We start from the raw sequence: 21,890 nt of genomic DNA, 5'->3' as shown, positions 1-21,890 counted from the left end.
CGGTCGCTTCTTCTTCGGCCGAGAGAGGTCGGGGGGGTAAGAAGAAGGAGAAGGCTGCTAGAGGTGGACGTGGCGTCGGGAGAGGTAGGAAGGCTGCTACGCCTTCCTCGCCGCCACCCCCAGCTGAGTCACCCGACCACAGGGCTGCTCCGTCTGAGATCGAGCCATCTGAGGTGGACCCGTCTATGGCAGACGCGCCTACGGCCGACGAGGCTCGGGTCGATGACGAGCCTCGGGCCGCCGAGCCTCGGGCTGCCGAGTGTTCGCCCCACGAGACTCCGGAGCTCAGACGGGGTCACGCTGAGTCGCAGCCGAGCCCATGGGAGGACTGGACGGAGTCGAGTGCACATGGTTGTGTTCAGGGTGGAGACTATAGTCCTGATAGCTATAGCGAGGGTGAGTGGGTTGAGGGGCGCAAAGTCTACCAGCGTGGTCATACAAAGCTCCCGCCCACCCCAGCGACCCCCGACCAGAGGTGGTTGATTGCGCCTAATGGGGAGAAGTAAGTGCATTTACTCTTTTTTTAACCTTTTGCCTTGACGTTTCTTCGAATATCTAATGCGTTGGCCTTGTCATACTGCAGTTCTTGGACACACGAAGATGGTGTCCGCAGGCCCAACACTGTCCTTGGTGTGATTTTTCGCCAGTGCTTCCCGGGGTGGGTCACGTTGCCCGGTGAGGAATGACCTGGGAGCACTACTTGGCTGCCCCGGCCCCGCCAGAGCATAGGGTCGGCGATGTCGAGTGCGACACGGTGGCCGACATTGTGATCGCCACGTTTTTGGGTAATTTCTCCTTTGCCATTTACGTTGTGTTTTCTTCTTTGATTGCATACCTTCTACATGTGTTTTCTTGTTTGATTGCAGACCTTCTAATCCGTGTTTTCTTGTTTGATTGCAGACCTTCTACAAGTGTGCTGAGGGACAGGAGGAGGCTGCGGCTCGGGTTATCGACGCCGAGTGCAGGCGCCTACTTGGAAACTTTCGGCACGAGGCTCGGACGCAGGCTGTTCGAGACTACTTAGCAGAGACTGGTATTAGGAGGAGAAAAGAGAAGTGCCGGGACAAGTATCTGAGTAAGGAGAAGTACATGAAGGTAATTACCTATTCTTAAGGCCTTGTACTTAGTTTCCTTGATTTGATTCGTAGGCGTAGCGCTCAAATTTTTCTTGCTTAACTTAGGTGCCTCCGATATGGTGTGCGGACAAGATGGACTGCTGGGAGGTGTTGGTGGATGAGTGGTGCTCTCCCCAATGGCGCGTCGCCCACAACATAGCAAAGGAGAAGCGTTTCAAAATGAAAGGTGTGCCACACCATCTAGGCAGCGTCGACCTACATGGGTACGGGAAAAACTGGGTATGTGTGATTTGCTTCATGATTCATGCAAATTCATTCTTTGTGCTAGCTTGAGTCCTTAACTAATACTCTGTTCCTCTCTTTTAGTCAAAACACAACAAGGCTCCAGTGCCAAAGTTGTTCGACCTCTATGGCATGTCCAATATTGCACCGTACAAGAAGTCCAAGGCATTCTCTGAGTCTGACCTCGAAAATGCAAAGAACTTCAGCAACGAGGCCTCCCACCACAAGATGGTGTAGTACGTTAAGCAGGGGAAGGCGAGGAAAGGCCCGGACTTTAACCCGAGCCGGCCTCTTGATCCAGAGCTGGTGATGATATCTGGTGGCGGGAGGTCCCATGGCTTGTTAGCCATTGGTAATGGACTGATACGTTGTAGTAGCACTCTCCCGCAGATCAAGAAGCGCCAGACCAGCTCTCATCCTGAGATACCGCCTCGTTTACGACCAGTGGAAATCGAATTCCAAGTTTGTTAATTATACGGACTCAGTAGCCTTTCCTCCATTACATTGCGTTTGCGGCCGTCGATGATTACAATGCTAACGAGTGGTGTTGCAGGCTGCTATTATATTGAGGCAGAGAGAGTGAAGACCCAGGCTGCTTTTGAGGAGAGGGACCGGCAGTTGGCGGAGAGGGACCGGCAGGCGGCGGAGAGGGACAGGGAGAATGAGGAGAGGACGGCTAGGCTGTTGGAGGAGGAGAGGAACCGGAACGACTTGGCTAACCGGGCCATGTACGAGCTCTTCGTGGTAAGTTTCTTCTGCATATTAGCTAAATCATGCACGCAATGTTCCTTTCATTAGTAACTAATATGACTGACTCGTCAAAACCAAATGTGCAGTCCATGTGCGAGAAGAACGGCCAGACCCCTCCGCCGATGCCAGTCATTGCTCCGGCGGGCACGGTGAGTTTCATTTGAACGGTCATTAGTTACTAGTCTTCACATTTGAGTTGCATCATGCTAACAATACATTGGAAATAATCTTTGGTGCAGCGTAACTCCCGACAAGCATCGACCGATCCTTCTCCGTCTACCACTGGCGCGACCGGTCCTACACCTACACCTCCGTTATGACGGTAAGTGTCCCAAGTGTTTTGCTTAATAGAGTTTTGTTGTGATGCCATGTTGTATCTACACATATCGTGCATAATGTGTGTATGTTTGAAATGCATTGTATGTGTGGGATTCGACACCTAGTCGTGTGCCTTTGGTAACCTTCCATACAGGGAAATGCCTCCTAGTGCTTCCACTGAGCCATGGTAGTTCGCTACTGCTCCGGAACACATGGATTGACCGGCATGTGTCCTTCTTTGCTCCTGTGTTTGTCCCTACGGGGAAATGTCACGCGGTGTATCACCGAAGTCCTTGTAGCTTGCTACGACTTGGTTGCACTCGCTGATGACCGACACGTGTATTGCTGGGTCATGTATGCCTGTCCCTGTACGTTTGTGCCACCTTGGTTCTATGACTAGTCATGTCGGCCCGTGTTACACCGTTAATCTGGATAGGAGTCATGAGGCTGCACTGCATGAAACCAAAAAACAAATCGTTAGTTACACATTTGCAGAAAAACCAAATTAATTTTTCTAGTGCTTACCCGTGGAGATGTTTCAGTGAAAAAATACATAGCTAGCTGGAAGCTAGCTATTTTTTCTCAAGTATGAAGTGAAAATTCTTGCAGGAAAAAAACATCAGCTGAAAAAAAAATTAGCGGCAAAACACAAAAGAGTGAAAATTCTTGCAGGAAAAAACATCAGCTGAAAAAAAATTTGCAGCAACAATGACAGGCCGAGATGACCCGTATGAGAAGCTTATTAGCAGCTTGAACGGAAATAGGCCAGAAATTTTCATTTAGTGGCGAACTGATCACCTTCAAAAGATTTTATATACTCCCCTAAATTAAACTTTTGTATACTAAACACACATATATATGCACCATAATATAGGAGTGTGCCGGTTTGATGGTTGCCTACTTGCCTTTCAGCATGGTCTGTTGGTGTTAGGGGCTGTTTGGTTTGTGCCCCAACTAGCCCAACCAAAAATTTGGCACGGCCAATGTCAGGGCGTGACCAAAATTTTGGCAAGTTGTTATTGTTTGGATTGTAGCCATTGTGCTTACCAAAATATTGGCGAAGTAGGATAGATCTCCGTTTGGTTATTTGGATTGGCCAGTGATTATGGTCTGATTCAAGTCCATTTTCCAACGCAATCCAATAGGAAACGAGGATTAATGTGGGAAAAAGATTGACTAACAGGGAGTAATTTGTTTGGGGGCAACAAGGTCTGATATTTGATGTTTATGTTAGCTTCCGATGTTTAAACTCATCATCTACAATTGGGAAGATATATTAATTAAAACAGAAATTTGATGTTTATGTTAGCTTCCGATGTTTAAACTCATCATCTGCAATTGGGAAGATATATTAATTAAAGCAGACAGAGATGCATAATTAAAATTTTAACTCCACTAGAATCACACGCGGCGCGCAGACCTACAGCTACAAGTCGCTATCTTCGTGCATGCATGTGTTGGTCAATCCAGCAAAAATAGAAGGAGAACTACCACGTGTAGGTGAGTGGTGGATTTTTTTTGCGCGAGTGGAATCAGACGTGGCGTTAGAGTATTTCTTTTTCTTGTACGTAGTGCTGACGTGGCCGCACGAGAATGGCCGCTGATGTGGATAGCTTGCATGTCAAGAGAAATAGGTTAGTGGGGATGAACTATTTTGGTATTATAGATGACATATTTGGCACTAACATAAGTAGTTTCTTAGTCGTACGAACCAAACTCTGTGTGGCATGATGTTCTGCAACAGGTGAAGCCAATGTATCAATGTTTAAGTATAGTTTGAAGATTAGAGGGGAAAATATATATATATAAGCAAAGGATGGTACAGCAATTCTGCTTGGTTTGTCATATTCTTCTTCAATAGTTGTTTCCTCAGTTTTTGTTTGATTAACATGATTGTGGTGGCCCTTCTTGTTATGGTCAGCAGCTCCACAAACAAAACAATGCATGGTCACACCATGTTTGCTTAATTTTTTCACCCCAGTCTTGTCTTTCTTCTCTTCTGGATCTTTTTTCCTTTTCTTTTTAGGCCTGCCCATTACTTTTGTGTACATGGGTGGGTGAATAGCAACGCCATGCATTTTTACAGATATAAGTTGCATCATAATAATCTTCACATTTTAGTTGCATCATAATAATCTTCTTCTTCTAGTCTTCTTCTTCTAACTTTCTTCTTTCCCATTTTACAGATTTGCTTAAGATCACGGAAGCTTGGGTTGATGGAGTGCTTGTATTTAGTTTTTGTTTTGACCTTGTGAAACTTGCTACCTATGGATGAAACTGTGTAATATTGATGAATTGTGAAACTTGCTACCTATGGATGAAACTGTGTAATATTGATGAAACTATGTATATGTATGGATGAAACTTGCTATTATTGGTAACATGTGTTGAATATGCTATATTGGTCATATAAATATATTTGTGTTTGATTTCTGTGAAAATGAATTGATATAAGAAAAAACAAAATTAAATGGGGCAATATAGTCACTTTGCCATCTGCTGGCAGATGGCAAAGAGGCCTATTTGGGCTGGCCTATTTGGGCTCTTTGCCATCTGCTGGCAGACGGCAAAGCATGCAGCCTTTGCCATCAGCTGGCAGACGGCAAAGCATTCAGCCTTTGCCATCTGCTGGCAGACGGCAAAGAGCCTGCAGCCTTTGCCATCTGCTGGCAGATGGCAAAATATGCTGTTAGCCTTCAGCCAGCAGATGGCAAAGAAGCCTTTACCGGCAGGGTTTCAGATGAACTGTTTGCCATCTGTTGTCAGATGGCAAAGCCTTTGCCATCCGCCGAACATGCCTTTGCCATCTGACATGGCAGATGGCAAAGTGCCAGATTCCAGTAGTGTTATGGGACGGAGGGAGTGTTTCTTTAATTGTGTCCCCGTTGTTATGGATATGGTAACAGATCTGACATCCTGTAGCATTGCTAATCTGATGATGATTGCTTATGGATATCGCAAACAGATCAGTGTTAGTTTAGAGCTGGTGAATGGGAACCTATATTTGTGAAAGGGCATTCTGACTTGTATCTCATTTTTTTTGTATTGCAGTTGAATGGGCACCTATATTGGTCACTATTCATTGTTGGCATATTTTGCCATTGCCGAGAAAGAACCAACTGAAAATATATGCCGGTGCTGCTGGCGGCCTCCTGCGCTTTCATTGATGGTGGCTTAGCCACCCCGTTGCTTTCGTCGTGTGAACTAGTGTCGTCCTTTCTTGGCTGGTTGTTTTCTGCCAAGGCGTTTTGAAGGATGGTGTTGAAATTGATGTGGTTACTCCTTGTTTGTTGGCTGGTGGTATTGAACTCATGAACCGGTGTTGAAACTGATGTATATTACAATCGCTCTCCTAAGTTTGTTTGTTTGATGCCCCAATCAAGCATGGACTTTCTTTGCAATGCAATGGAATGAATTCTTTGGTGATTGGGACTCTCTCTCTCTCTCTCTCTCTCTCTCTCTCTCTCTCACACACACACACACACACACACACACACACACACTTGTGCAGCCGCAAACTTGTGTCACCATTGCTATGGATCTGGATTCAGTTTAGGCCTGAAGCATTGTGAATCTGATTGCTTATGAGTATTGCAAAATCAGATTCGTCATTAAAATAGGAAAAGGCATGTTGATTAATTTCATAAAGAGTTTGATACATACAATCATCAGCTTGAGCTGAGTTAACCAAACCAGTCTTAGGTTTTACTCCCTCTATAAACTAATATAAGACATTTTAGATCACCAAAGTAATGATCTAAAACGTCCGATATTAGTTTACAAAGAGAGTAGTATTTTTAGCTAGCTAGTTGTTATCGAAAAAGGCTTTCGCCCCGCTATATTTTTAGCTAGCTAGTTGTTTGCCGCCGGCGAGGGAGCCGAAGAAGGAAAAACGTTGTATGATTTGCCGATATAGGTCCGCCTCATCAGAACCAAAGAAAAAACATTGGATGCTTTCTTTTTCTGTGATTAGGAAAAGCAGACAAGTTTTACTATGGCAGAGATGAGAAACAAGTTAATTGTTTTTTGAGAGAAACACAAGAACCAGCTATATTTTTTCTTCTTTTTGAGCAGGCTAGGCACCCAACTAATGAGAAAGATTAATTAGGTGACTCACAACAAAGGAAATTAATCCTCTGATGCATGCAATCCGTGGAGGGTGGGAGGTCGCATTAAACAGGTGAGTTATGAGGAAGGTGAACAAACCCCCGTGGCAGTCATTCCATTAACCTTCTGGAAATCCTCAACCTCCTTGAGATCCACCCGAAGGGAGTAGTATATTATTGTTTTGAAAGGAAATGTCTGTATTGCGCCACGTCATTGATCCGTGGCACGACCTTCTCTTTGTCCATGGATCACGCAACGACGCCTCTCCTTGGTCTCTCCTTACTAGTAGTTCTCTTCTATATGGGAGTAGTGATTCATCCGCGTGCGGGCTATGCGTGCGACTTACGACTTGAGGCTTGGGCGAAGGCGAGAGGCGAGAGGCCATGCTTTCCCTGTGGAAGAGAGCTTCTTGTTCAAGACTGACCAAAGACGTCGAAAGTGGATCCTCCCCGCCGGGCGAGGCGGCGGCCGCGCCGGAGAAGACGTCCCAGCAGCCCATCGCCGTCTCCTTCCCCGTCCGCAAGGTTGTTAGAATAAATCCGACGCACTCCGTCGATCATCCGAGGACCAAGAAATCGCACGAGCATGACACCGAGATTTGTTAACGAGGTTCACCGATATGGCTACATCCCCGGGGCCTGACTACGGGCTCTCCTCCCCGTGACACCGTCACAATACCGCACACCGGCCACCCGGGCACCGGCACACGCCGCCAGCTCCCCCTTGCGCGCCTGTGCTATTATGTTGGCATAGGTTACATCATGTGTCTACCCCCGCTATATAAGAGAGGCCTAGGATACAAGTGTCCTACTAGGACACGACTCCACATCCTATGTAAACACAATACAACTCTTAGTCCAATTGTAACATACCGTGTACACAATATTCAACACAACTCTAACAAACTCCACCTTGGCGAATATTCTCCACCACCCTGAATTTGTCAATGCGTCAAACTTCCATGTACATTGGACTTGAGCTTATCCCATGAGAACCGCTGCTACTCCAAAGACTCCATGTGACTCCACCTGCAACTTGTAGTCCCTTCTTTTCTTGACCACAGTCAACACTCAAGCAAAATTAAGTTCCTTGTTACTCTAGTTTGTGCTCCCAACTTTCAGAGTATCCGTCCAACACCATCACACACTGATCACTGACCTGCGTGAAAGTGAACAACTCACAAACTGGGTGTCACACATAAGATTTACCTGAACTCAACATCACCGCTCTTCCTTGACCGCCTGTCTAAACCTTGAAGGAATTTCACCATTGCTTGTAGTCATCCCGAGTCAAATTCGCAGCTGTCTCACCACATGTATGACCACCAGAGCCCTGGCACGTCTCCATGTCCCGTGCATACCGCACGCCTCGCCGCTATTACCGCGTCGAGCCTTCACTGTCCCGGTCGAGTATTAAGGGTGTCGAAACCACACCACTCAACCTCCACTGCAGAGTACCACCCATCATCACCGACCGATGACAAGTTGCACGCTTCCATCAGACCACTGGGCTCCAGTCCAAACTACGTGTCACTCACTTTTCCCATCCGTTGAATAGGCTTCGATTCTTTGGATCCTTCCACCGTAGCCTCTCAATCCAGCTCCACCTTCAACGTGACTTCATGGCAGATGATCAGTCTACCCTAGCGCCCCGTCGACTTCAAGCTCTATGTGTACATCACCTTGAATTAACCCTGCGCCATAGCCTTGTCGAAGACACACAAGCACTCAGGCCCGTGTCACGTGTTTCCACGCCCAGAAGTCGTTCACCATCAGCATCACGCTCCTATATTGTCGTCGCCGATCCCGCACCATCTTCTGTACCAACCGACTCATGTCGATCCGTCAGACTGTCCAGTCCGACCCAGCCGAACATATTCGAGTGCAACCATGTTTCACCATGCATCGTGCCAACCAGCACATACCATGCCATTACTCGACGCCCTGTTAAACATGATCCTCATGACGCGCTCGTCCGCGCCCTCCGTAGCCTGCCCATGTGTTTCAAGCCCTATCAGCAAATCAACCATGAAAAACATCCACGCGACTGCACAATTTTTCTTGTCTTTATTTGCTGTTGTTGTAGCTTCTCCGTGCACCTTAGCAGGGAAAAGATTAAATCCAAAAGTGCCCACGTACACACACATGGCCTTGGCAATTCTTTTTCTTTCAAAACAAATCTTGGTCGCTGTCTTCCGATTGCGTCGTTGATCGCAGCAGCGACTCACTGCGCGCCCTGCCTTTGCTAGCCTCGCACGTATGGGCCACCCAACACCTGGGCCGCAGCCATGATGACTGGGCCGTGTGCTCCCGCACCACCACCAGCGCGTATCACGCACCGCCTGTACGCCAAGTCCCAGCTGCCTGCCTGCTGCATCGGTTTCCGCACGCGATCAATCTGCTGCCGATCTCGCCGAGTCGGCTTCGAACACGACGCGTGTTGCTGCAACTCAACGCCAATCACGTATGTGCACGCTCATACACGCCGCCGATCGATGTGCCGATCAATCCGTAGCTTCCGCGGGCGAAGTGCACGCGCCACGTAAATCCTAGCGAATCCTTCCGATCTCATCCTCTAAATCAACACGAACATCGCCTCACACCTAGCTTATGATACCACTTGTTAGAATAAATCCGAGGCACTCCGTCGATCATCCGAGAATCAAGCAATCGCACGAGCATGACACCGAGATTTGTTAACGAGGTTCACCGATATGGCTACATCCTCGGGGCCTGAATACGTGCGCTCCTCCCCATGACACCGTCACAATACCGCACACTGGCCTCCCGGGCAACGGCACATGCCGCCGGCTTCCCCTTGCGCGCCTGTGCTATTATGTTGGCATAGGTTACATCATGTGTCTACCCCCGCTATATAAGAGAGGCCTAGGATACAAGTGTCCTACTAAGACACGACTCTACATCCTATGTAAACACAATACAACTCCTAGTCTAACTGTAACCTACCGTATATACAATATTCGACACAACTCTAACAAGGCAAGTCAAGGCAAGGCCTCTCCTCCCTCATGCCCCCTCCGCCTTTGCGTGCGCCAGATATTGGTGCATGAAGGTTGACATCCTCACTAATGATTATTCTCATCGCACTGAGGATATTGGCGCACGAGGTCTACCATTTCAAGGTCCTGATGGTCGCATGCTTTATTACCAAAGACCTCCTTTTTCTAAAATAACGCACGAGGCCTTTTTCGAATTGGAGTTGCCACGCTTGCTGAACAGGTATTTGAATGCTCGAAACTCTGGATTGCAGGAGTAGATGAAATTTCTGCCATCACAAAATGGTAGCAGTGCAGAACACTTACAGAAATGACCCTATGAACATTATCCTACTGGTTGGTGTTCTGCGTGTTTTACTGTTTTAGCATACAAAAACCGTAGTAACAAAAAGCTTCTGCTACAGCTGTGCCCATGGTAGCCTGAAGCGATACGAGTTAGCTGAACCCCCGCCCCCTCTTTTGCCCACCTTAGTGTAGTGGAATCTGAGTGTATTTCGGTTATTTTTGCTCCATGAATTAATCTTGGCATCGATGTGAAAGTGAAAATATATTCGAGGAGGTGGGACTAGTTAAGTGCCATTTCATATTTGGAATTGCAAAACGCGGGTAGTAAGAGAATATGACTGACCAGAAAAGATTCCCTCTAAAAATACTGATTGGTGAAGAGTTGGGACTAGTTAAAAGTTTGTTTTTTCAAAATTTGAATTTGGCTATTCTGTTAATTTACTAATGGGGGTTTAATTGCATTTATCAGTTAATGAAGTTGGTAATGATGCTTATCAGCATTCCTCTTTGCAACTGGTAACGAATTGAAGCCCCTCCATCCAGTTTGAAAATTTCGGTTTAGTACTGTATAGATGTAATTTACCACCTGTCAAATGTCTGCATACTACTCTACGTCCCATAATATAAGAGCATTTTGTATAGAAAACCCTCTTATATTAGGCCAACTCCACGGTGCGACCTCATCCTGTCCGGCCCCGTCCGTTTGGGGTAAAACGGACAAACCGGGCGGCCCAGTGCGCGGCAGCAAACAGACTTTTGTCCATTTTGTGTCCGCTTTCGACCCATCCGCGGTCCAAGTTTGCGCTGGTTTTGGGGTGAAACGGACACCACGCGGACGCGCCGGCCTTCTGCGCGTGTCCTCCCCTGGCCCGCCCGTCGGTGGCACAGGATGGGCATTTTTCTATCCGTCCCCTCCCTCCCTCCGGCCGCATCCCACTCCACTCTTCCCGACTGTTCCCCTCGCCGCCGCCACCACTGCCATTGTAGCCGTGAAACTCGGACGCGCGCTCGCCCAGCCCCTTCCCCACGTCGCCGCCGAGCTACCCAACCACGGCCACCTGGTTTGCGCACCCGCCGGCCGGATTTGGGGCGGATCCGGTCAGTCTTGAGCTCTCCCGGCTGTGGGAGGCCGGGCCGCGTCATGGACTGGCCGGGCACCTCGCCGGAAGGCCCTGGCAGGGCCGCAAGGCCACATGCAGGCAGTGGCTCGTCCTGTAGCCGCTCGGATCTGCACCGTCGGTGGTCCGCCAGCAGATACACGAATGGCGACCGGCCAGGCTCGATGCTTGCCCAGAAGCTCGTCGGCGCACCGTTGCCCCTCATCAAGTGCGACCACTGCCCAAGGATGGTTGTGCGCCGCGTGTCTACAACGCCGAAGCATTCCGGATGGGTGTTCATCAAATGCTTAAACGATGGGGTATCTGCTCTTTTTAGCTTTGGTTTGTGCTCTCGAATTAGACTAGTTGTGCTAACTTTAAGTTTTATTATGTAGAATGGATGCAAGTTTTGGTATTGGGAAGAAGAGTACATCGATATATTGATAGAGCGAAATTTAGTACATGCTCGTGCACTTTTAGCTAGCCTAGAGGCTGTAGATGAGAGACAAGTGCACTTGTTGCTAGATTAAAGGCTAGGCATGATACTACGTGTGGGGAAGCAACAAGGCATGATACTACGTGTGAGGAAGCAACGCCGACTTCTGGCTTGAAGAAGAAAGGAGGGTGCAACATCGAGCCTCCTCCACAGATCAACAATGAGTGCATCGAGAAGGCCCTAATCCAACTCAAGGGAGTAGTTATGGAAGTTGGGTATCTTCTCAAATGTATTCTTGTGGTTCTTGTTTTCTTTGGCCTTACTTTACTAGTCAAAATGTGATGATGCATTGTCATGTACCAAAAATGAATGATAAAAAAAGTTTAAGGACTTGCAAAGAAATGTGTACATGGACATGATGTGGCCGGGATGCGCCCGCGCGCTGGGCGCACGACCACCGCATCCCGAAAACTGCCCAGACACGACCTCATTGCCCTACAAACGGACAAAATCCGGACAAAACGGACATCCGTTTGGGATCGCGCGGTGGAGTTGGCCTTATGGAACGAGGAGAGAGGTACATGCATCAAGCATGGCAGGTGGACTGACCAAGCAACAATATACAGTATGAGAGAATCTTCACCAGTGAATGAAATGAGAGGAGGGTATATGCAATGAACCAATGCTAGTGGACTGACTGACCATATACAGTATACTGAGTGAGTGACCCACTGAATAGTTGCATCAGCCAAAAGCACTACTATTCCGAGGCATCGTGGGGGCTCTGTTACTTTTGAGAGCCTAGCTAGTGTCTTCTTCTCTTGACTGCTGCTGTTCCTGGTCTTCCTCTGCTCCTCGTCTCCACCGACCGAATGCTCCCTTGCTATCATCTCTGTCTCCCCCATTTCGCTGCCAACCTCCGAGCTCGCCTCTGCCACTGCAAGAGCCCTTGCGAGTTCTTGCCAGGAACACGGCCCTTCTTAGCACCTGTGGAGAGGGGAGAAGGCCGGTGGATTTTTTGGGTATGTTTTCTGTCGATTTTTTCCAGTTAAAGTAGCAATGGTTGGAGCTAGAAAGTCAGATCTCCTGCTTCAGAGTCTGATCTGATTTGTGTTGGTTGGATCCAGGGTGGCTGTGGAACAGCAAGAACACTGGAGTTCCGGGTCCGTCAGAGCACGATGCTGCACTCAATCCACTGATCTGCTGAGCCTGGTAATTAGTACTGCCTCCGTCCCATAATATAAGAACGTTTTTGACACTAGTGTAGTGTTAAAAACGTTCTTACATTTTGGGATAGAGGGAGTAGATCTCATCTTTCTTGCTATGCATTCTAGCTGAAATCTTTCACATCCATGTATTCTCAGCGAGCCATTGATTTAATGTGCTAAGTATTTTGCTGGATTATAAAATCTTATTTTTTTCGTCCTTGGTTTGTTCTGAGACTAGATTCATCTGGGAGGTTGCTGTGAAAGTGACTGTTGCCACTGGCCGAGGTCACCATTGACGCCACTGTGAGTTTGCTCCCCAATCTTCTCGTGTTCTTTGTCCCCTCTTAAGATTTTGCTCGAGTTCCGGTACAGTACTGACATCCTTCATTGGCATTTCGTAGTACTTCATCCATCGGCCAAACCAATAATTCCACACAAACACTCAACTAATGGAGGCAACGGCCCTATGTGTTGGCAAGTTAGTGCTGAGTGGAGCGCTTAGCTATGCCAAATCCGCCCTGGCAGAGGAGGTGGCCCTGCAGCTCGGAGTCCGGAGTGACCAGGTCTTCATCACCAACGAGCTCGAGATGATGCAGGCTTTCCTTGAGTCTGCTCATGACGAGGGAGATGGCAACAGGGTGGTCAAGGTCTGGGTGAAGCAAGTCCGCGACGTAGCCTACGACGTCGAGGACACACTCCAGGAGTTCGCCGTGCGCCTCCAGAAGCAGTCTTGGTGGCGTATCCGTCGCAACCTACTCGACCGGCGTCGTGTGGCAATGCAGATGAAGGAGCTCAGAGCCAATGTTGAGGATGTCAGCCAGAGAAACATGCGCTACAGTCTCATCAAGGGCTCTGGATCCAAGGCCGCCATGGCTTCAGAGCAGTCTAGCATTACTTCTGCAGCACTGTTTGGCATCGATGAAGCAAGGCATGCAATGAAGCAGGAGAAATCAAAAGTAGAACTTGTCCAGCTCCTCAACGAGAAGGAGAATGACCTTAGGGTAATTGCAGTGTGGGGAACAAGTGGTGATCTCGGGCAGACTTCCATCATCAGGACGGTGTATGAGGATCCAGATATTAAAAGCAAGTTCTCATGCCGAGCTTGGGTCAGAGTGATTCATCCTTTTAATCCAAAAGATTTTGTTCAGAGTTTGGTGCAGCAGTTTGATGCAGCCCTAGGGGTTGATGCTCTGTTGAAAATGGAGAAGACATTGCAAGAGTTGGCTGAAGAGTTTAATAGATATGTGAACAGTAAAAGGTACCTGATTGTACTTAATGACCTGTCCACTCTTGAGGAGTGGGATCTGATCAAAAGGTGCTTCCCAGACAAGACAATGGGGAGCAGGATCATAGTGTCCACAGCTCAAGTTGAAGTTGCAAGCTTATGTGCAGCGCGGGAAAGCATAGTATCAGTGCTTAGGTGCATGTCTGCTGATCAGCGTATTTATGCTTTCCACGAGAAGGTAATATTCAAGTTTCACCTCCTCTTGTTCCTTTAGATCAAGCTACATAATTACTCATTTAATATGAAGGTCACATTTGCTTTTGGTGCTTTGCTAGCTAGTTGAATACATGATGGATAGCTTGATTGGATGACTCAAAACACGAGCGAACAAAAAGAATTTGTGCTTGTTTTTCATGAGCTTGTGTAAAGTTCTTGTTTATAAATTTGTGTACTAAAGCAAAGCCCAGTATATAAGTAGTATCTGAATCTCAGGACCATCCCCCCTCCCCCTACCGGTCGCTCTCGCGGACGACGCGGAGGGGAAACCTAACCGCCGGCCCTAGCCCCCCTCCTCCCCCCTCGCCGCAGCCAGCTCGCGCTAACGGGCGAAGCCTGGCCAGTGTCGTTGGCGGCGTGGCCTTTCTTCCCCTGCGCACTGGTGGCTGACGCGGGTCGGTCTCGTTGAGTGGTGGCGGGGTGCTGGCAGAGGGCGCGACAGCGCGGTGGCAAGGTCGATGCTTTGCGGCGGCGTGATGGGTTCTGTGGTGTCCAGCGCGGGTTGCGGCTAGAGTGGTGGTGGCGGCCCTTGGAGCGGTTCTGAAGATGGTGGCGGCTCCATCGAGCTTCTTCCTACCTCGCTGGTCGGCGCTGCTAATGTCTTTCTGGCTGGATCAGGCGGTTGGTGGGCCTGAGGGTCTGGTAGGGATAGATTGGAGGAAACAATTGGTTGGTTGCTGTGGCCACAATGTTGGCGACGCCCCGACGTCGTTTTCGTTCCTGAGGTGGCATCGTGATCCTACCCTTGCCCCCTCATCCCCGTTCTGGATGAAAACCCAAATTCTCCTGATTGGGTGGTGACAACGCTCTGGTGGTCAAGGCTTCGGCGTGGGTGGTGGACTGCCAGATATCTCCACTAGTGCTCATGTTCGGCTACGTGCGGTTGAAGATGGTTCATGCATGTGGCAATGGCGATGTTGGCGTGTGCTCTTGTTGTGCTTGTCGTCCTCTCCCCGACAACCAGTTGGTCTTGGCCATGCGAGCTCAGGGGTGAGCGAATCTACCTGTCGATGACAGAGTGTCCTCCAATCGAGGACTAGAGGGCAGGGGGCCCTCTTCGGCGGTTGAGAAGGATGGCAGATTGGCAATGGCTTGCCTCATGGGAGTTGACGGAGCATGGCAATCCTCATACAGCGGGCTACTACCTCGTCTTAGCTGCGTCGTGTGCTTGCTCTAGTTTGTCGAGGGCTCGATCATCATGCTTGCGCTTGGTTCATTCAATGCTTGTTTGTGGCTCTTTTGACATCATGTATCTTTGTTGTTTATGTTTCTTTCTTTTTCTCTTTTGTTGTTGTGGCTTGTTTAACTCGTGGTGTAGTGGTTGCTTTATAATATAAAGCGGGGAACCTTTTTTGTCATATAATTAAGTAGTATCAGATGACCAAAAAAACCAAAATTATAAGTTAAGCCTTTCGCAAACAAAGTGCACACCCCATTCGAGTACTAATGTCTGTGTATACCTGCACGTGTTTGTTTGAATTTATTTGAATTTTAAGTTGTGGTTTCTTCAGGAAATGGTACGAAAATATGTCAACAGGGTTCAAATGGGAATGTTGCATTTTAACTATTCAGTCGATTCTTATAATCTACATATTTAGCATTATTTTACATTCATTAATGCAATAGGGTTCTCAACATGGATGAACATTTCTCGCTTGTGCATAGGTCTCTCAAGATGGAAGAGGTTTAGAGTCAAGCGCAGATCATGTCACTATGACTACAAATAACAACTCTATAGTGCCCACTGGTAAAATGTTAGAGGATCAATTCCAGGGAGCTGCTGAAAAAAATACCATAAAAAAGAGATAGACTCGCGCCAGGACAATGATGAATGCTTTGGAGGAATCTCATCTTATTGGGCGAGAGAAAGAAAAATATGAGATTATCAAGCTTATTTCAAATCAAGCTACCCAAGAATACCAGATGATCTCTGTGTGGGGAATGGGTGGTCTAGGAAAGACCACTCTAGTCAAAGATATCTACGAAAACCAAGAGCTGGGTAGCACATTTGAGAAGCGTGCTTGTGTCACAGTTATGCGTCCTTTCAATCTTGAAGTTCTTCTTAGGAGCTTAATTATGCAACTAGATAGAGAATCTTCAGATAAGAAAGACGTGGTCAGTTTGATGGGCAAGAGAAGGAACACATTACTATTGATGCCACTAATAGCACTTATTAAGGAGATGGAAAGTCTTTTAGAAGGAAAGAGGTGCTTGATTGTTCTTGATGATGTATCATCTACTGCAGAATGGAACATGATAGTACCAAATTTCCATGGAATGGAACATACAAGCCGGATCGTGGTCACCACAAGGGAAGAAAATATAGCTAAACTTTGTTCACAGAGACAAGAAAATATATACATGCTCAAAGATCTAGAACACAAGGATGCACGTGACCTCTTCACTAAAAAGGTACTTAGTTACAAGGTATTATCATCTTTATGTTTATGTGGCACTGTCATATTGTGCCCTATGTATTTTTTTCCGTTGTCTTAGTTGTTCAACCAAAATGATCAGCTCTATTTTGAACATAACTTAATCAATAACATCTCCTTTCCCTACAACCATGGTCCATACTGGGAGTAATTCAGGCATTGCAACAAAAATGTAGTTCATGATTCCCAATAGTATGTTTTACAAATATATATATATATGCTTCCTAACAATAGTGATCTCCTGGCATACTGGGAGTACATGCCAAGAATTTGGCTGGTTCAGTTGCTCAATCACTTTCAAAAACATAGAAGCAAATGCCCTGTTCATGATTTGCAAATTCCAATTGTTGCTGCAAAATCGAACTGATTAGCCATTGGTCCACCCACCTGCATCTTGTCTATCCAGAGGGCTACAACCGCTCTATTCCATATCAATCAGTATTTGATGAACAACTTGAGTATAAAGTGATTCAATTCTACGTGCACATTTTTTAATACATGTATACGAGACAAAGATTCTAGCATGTCAATTCCAACAAGTACACTGAAATATTATTTCCCAACCAGGTTTAATCTCCGTAGTACTAAATACCACATGATTTCAGGTATTCAAGAAGACTACTGATTTGAATTTGCAATATCCAGAGCTAGTTGAACAGACAGAACAGATTCTTAGAAGGTGTGGTCGACTCCCCCTTGCAATAGTCACCATAGGTGGCTTCTTGTCGAACCAACCGAAAACCTCTTTGGAATGGAGGAAATTGAATGATAATATCAATTCTGAGTTGGAGATTAATCCAGAGCTTGGGACCATTAGAACTATCCTGATGAGAAGCTATGATGGTTTACCTTATCACCTCAAGTCATGTTTCCTATATATGCCCATCTTTCCTGAAGATTACAAGATTGGCCGGGGCCGCTTGGCACGTCGGTGGAGTGCAGAGGGTTATTCAAGGGAGGTGCGGGGCAGGTCTGCAGAGGAAATAGCGGACAACTACTTCATGGAAGTTATAAGCAGGAGTATGATCCTACCATCTCAACAATCAATTCAAAGTATAAAAGGAATAGATTCCTGCCAAGTCCACGATCTTATCCGTGAAATTGGTGTCTCAAAGTCGATGGAAGAAAATCTTGTTTTTACACTTGAGGAAGGTTGCAGCTCAAATAGCCAGGCCACGGTGCGCCACCTGGCTATAAGCACCAACTGGAAAGGAAACAAGACCGAGTTTGAGAGCATAGTGGACATGTCCCGTCTACGGTCAATCACATGTTTCGGAGAGTGGAAGGCATTTTTTGTTTGTGACAAGATGAGGTTGCTACGAGTGCTGGACCTGGAAGACGCAACCGGTCTACATGATCATCACCTTAAGCACATTGGGAAGTTTCTTCACCTAAGATACCTTTCTCTAAGAGGATGTGATATTGTTCACCTTCCAGATTCATTGGGCAACCTGAGACAGCTTGAGACACTAGACATTAGAGGTACCAAAATAATGATGCTGCCAAAGTCAATCGTCAAGCTACGGAAGCTAAACAATCTTCGTGCTGGGAGGATTCTGCTGGATGAGGATGCCTCACTAGAACTGATAGAGGATTATTTGCCAGAGGTATTGAAGAACGGGCCATGCAATTTATTTTTCTGGATGGTGTTATCTTGTTATGCCTGTTTACTGTCTTCCAATGATACTGACCTGAGCCACCGAGCTATATGCACTTTGTTCTGCTGCTCCATATTCCCTGCTGTGTTGATGCGCCTGGAACTAAATGGTATTCTAGTGCCTAGAGGAATGAGGAAACTAGAAGCCCTGCGTACACTGGGTGTTGTGAACATTGGGCGACGGGGAAAGGATGTTGTAAAGGACATAAAACGGCTTGTTCGTCTGCGTAAGTTGGGAGTGACCGGCATCAATAAGAGAAACGGGCAAGAGCTATGTTCTGCAGTTGTTGGCCTGAGCCGTCTGGAATCATTGTTGATACGGTCAGAGGGGGAGCCAGGTTTATGTGGCTGCTTGGAGGGAAAGTTCACGTTTCCAGAGACACTGCAGAGCCTCAAGTTGTACGGCAACCTGGTGAAACTACCGGAATGGATCCAGAGGCTCAAGAATCTGGTGAAGCTGAAGCTGCGGAGCACCAGGATAACAGAGCACGATGCTGCCCTGCAAGTCCTTGGGAATTTACCCAACCTGGCGTTCCTGCATCTGTTGAAGCAGACAGCCGAGGGTGAAAATGTCCGCCTCAGTTTCCAGCAGGGGATGTTCCCAAGCCTGGTGGTGCTGGAGCTGAGCATGGGACTCTTCAAAAGGCTCAGGTCCGTTAAGTTTGAACAAGGAACTACACCGAACCTTGAGGTGCTCAAGGTCTGTACGTGTACGAGTAGGACTACATTAATCAACAGCGGTTCCGTTTTGGGTCTACCATCTCTCTCAAGCCTCAAGGAAGTTGTGCTCGAAGGTGACTACAATGACTCTCAATTGGCATACCTGAGGGCCGAGGTCGCTGAGAATCCACATCGACCCGTCGTGAAGAGGGTCTGATCGAGCTTCAGAGGTCGATCACACGCAACAATCCAGGGCAAGCTAGGTGTACTGTCTGTATTTTCATTTGTGTGCAGTGTCTATGAGTAGTTTTAGTTTTGTTCAGAATATCTATTAGCAGTTAATCGTCGATATTTATATTCGTGTTGGTAGATGGCTTGTTTCAAAGTCACATATGACCTGTAATTATGTATAGTTTGCGTCCGACAGTGTCTGTTCTTCATATGGCCTGTTTGCTATACTTGTCTATTCTTCATATGGAATTTCTTTGGTGTAATGTTTTCTTCCCCGTATGTGTGCGTTCAGTGGAGGATAGTGACAGCTCTGGCTGCTGCATGTCTTCCTCGTATGTGTGCGTTCAGTGGAGAATCACAAACAAATTTTGAGTAATGCTGACTGTCTGCGGTGATCTATATATAACACCGAGACTGCATTTCCATGTCCATTGTAACACTGGAACCAAATTAAGGTGATTCAACACAAAGCATAGAACATTGACATCACTAACTATTGCAGTATTGAAAGAGGATCAAAATCCAGTCTAACTTTTGATATATGCCCTGTTATGAAATGCTGAAAAAGAAACAAGAAGTGAGAGTTCAGCATTGCCTACACTCGTGCAGCATCCATGAGACCTTCAAATCTCCGAATTTTCCATGTGAGACGGTCGGGCCGCACATCGGCCATGCTCTTGAAAGCACCCTCTGCAGGCTCCACGTCTTCATCCCTCGCGCCATGGGAAAACACCGAGCAAGGCCGGAGAGGTGCTGTGTCAGGCACTGGTCTGAAGAAATTAATCGACACCTAATCTTATATGCAGTTTAACAGGTCTGGCACCGGTCTGAAGAAATCGACAACTGATCTTATATTCAGTTTAACAGGCAGCATACCACTTTGCCGGTAATTCAAATTCAGCCGTCCATCCTTCATCCAACACCTCAAGGCCTCTTCTACCGCCTCGCGCCAGCAGGAGCTCGTTGTCGACGTGGATCTTTGATCGGACGGCTCCACATTGCTGTTCCTTTTCGGACACTCTCACCTGCTCCCTTTCTTTATGTTTTGCTTTTCCATTGGATTGTAATGGCTATAAAGCCTGTGATTTGTAGCGACTTGGGCATCTCGTTTTGTAAAGGCTTAAACGCTGGCCGCCGTGTTCCGGCACCTCTGTTGGTTGGTGGCCAAAACCCGAAGAAAATTCCCCAAAGAATCCCATGTTTCACTGAAAATTCCCTCACAGTCGTCGGGCGCCGGAGCCCCGTGGTCGCAACGTGCACTAACACGTCTTCCGAATCCATTGCCCAATAGAGGCGGAGGACGCCGTCGGCCGTGCGCCAGGCGACGCTAATCATTATCATCATTACTACTATTAAACAAGCAAACATTAATTCCTCTAAACGCACTCCATTTAGCGTACACACAAGAAAACACATGAATTAAATGGTCACGATTAGCCTACTCAAGTAGATCTAACCGTCAATGTAAAACTACCCTCACGAAAAGTACGCGAAGCAATTTTCTGGGCCGGACGAAACTCTGCCATCCCCGTACGAAAGGTTCGCTCCAGGTCCACGGGGAGGGCTTGTTGACTGCGGCAAGAACATATACCACACTAACAGTACCAGTGATTGATAGGGATTCCTCATGATCTGTTTTGTCGGGCTATTGGTGATATTTGGTGTTCCGGATCTGGGTCTTTCGGATCGGATGATGATGGCGTTCTATCGCTTACCCTTCTTGGGGCATCGTCTTGGAGCAAGTGCTGGCTGGAGGGATGGTGGAGCGGTGTTTCATCTCACACTTTGATGGCGGCGGCGATCGATGGCATGGCGCTGTGGAGACTCGGCGTCCGATGTGCGTAGATGGGCTCGCGCAGGAGGAGGTTGTTGTCTGGCGTCATGGTGACGTCGATGGCTGAGTGGCCAGACAAGGTAGAAGCCTCAATATGATCTGAAGACCTGTGGAAGATGACGGCGATGACACACGAGTGCGTCTGACCGGATTGTGCCCCAGACCCGGTATGTGGCTCGGCTGGGGCCTCCGAATGAGTTTCGGCTTCCGGCTTTTTATGTTAGGCTTAGGTGAGTGGTTTGGGTAGTGGCCCAGCTAGCACCCCTTCATCATTTTGAATAGGAGTAGCGGCATATGTTGCCAAGATGGTGAAGGAAATATGCTCTAGAGGCAATAATAAAGTTATTATTTATTTTCTTATTTCATGATAAATGTTTATTATTCATGCTAGAATTGTATTAACCGGAAACATGATACATGTGTGAATACATAGACAAACATATAGTCACTAGTATGCCTCTACTTGACTAGCTCATTAATCAAAGATGGTTATGTTTCCTAACCATTGACATGTGTTGTCATTTGATTAATGGGATCACATCATTAGGAGAATGAGGTGATTGACATGACCCATCCCGTTAGCTTAGCACTTGATCGTTTAGTATTCTGCTATTGCTTCCTTCATGACTTATACATGTTCCTGTAACTATGAGAATTGTGTAACTCCCGTTTACCGGAGGAACACTTTGGGTACTACCAAACGTCACAACGTAACTGGGTGATTATAAAGGAGTACTACAGGTGTCTCCGAAGGTACATGTTGAGTTAGCATAATTCGAGATTAGGTTTTGTCACTCCGATTGTCGGAGAGGTATCTCTGGGCCCTCTCGGCAATGCTCATCACCTAAGCCTTGCAAGCATGTAACTAATGAGTTAGTTATAAGATGAAGTATTACAGAACGAGTAAAGAGACTTGTCGATAACGAGATTGAACTAGGTATTGGATACCGACGATCGAATCTCGGACAAGTAACATACCAATGACAAAGGGAACAAC

General features: G+C 47.1%; 1 pseudogene; it reads left to right on the top strand.

The window, feature by feature from the left end:
• The first annotated feature begins 12,188 nt into the window (after positions 1 to 12,188).
• Positions 12,189 to 19,302, top strand: LOC119316211 (annotated as a pseudogene).
• Positions 19,303 to 21,890: the final 2,588 nt, after the last annotated feature.

Source organism: Triticum dicoccoides, chromosome 1B, assembly GCF_002162155.2.
Source record: "Triticum dicoccoides isolate Atlit2015 ecotype Zavitan chromosome 1B, WEW_v2.0, whole genome shotgun sequence".
Lineage (NCBI taxonomy): Eukaryota > Viridiplantae > Streptophyta > Magnoliopsida > Poales > Poaceae > Triticum > Triticum dicoccoides.
Note: the sequence above shows the minus strand (reverse complement) of the source record. Positions and strands in the feature narration are given on the sequence as shown.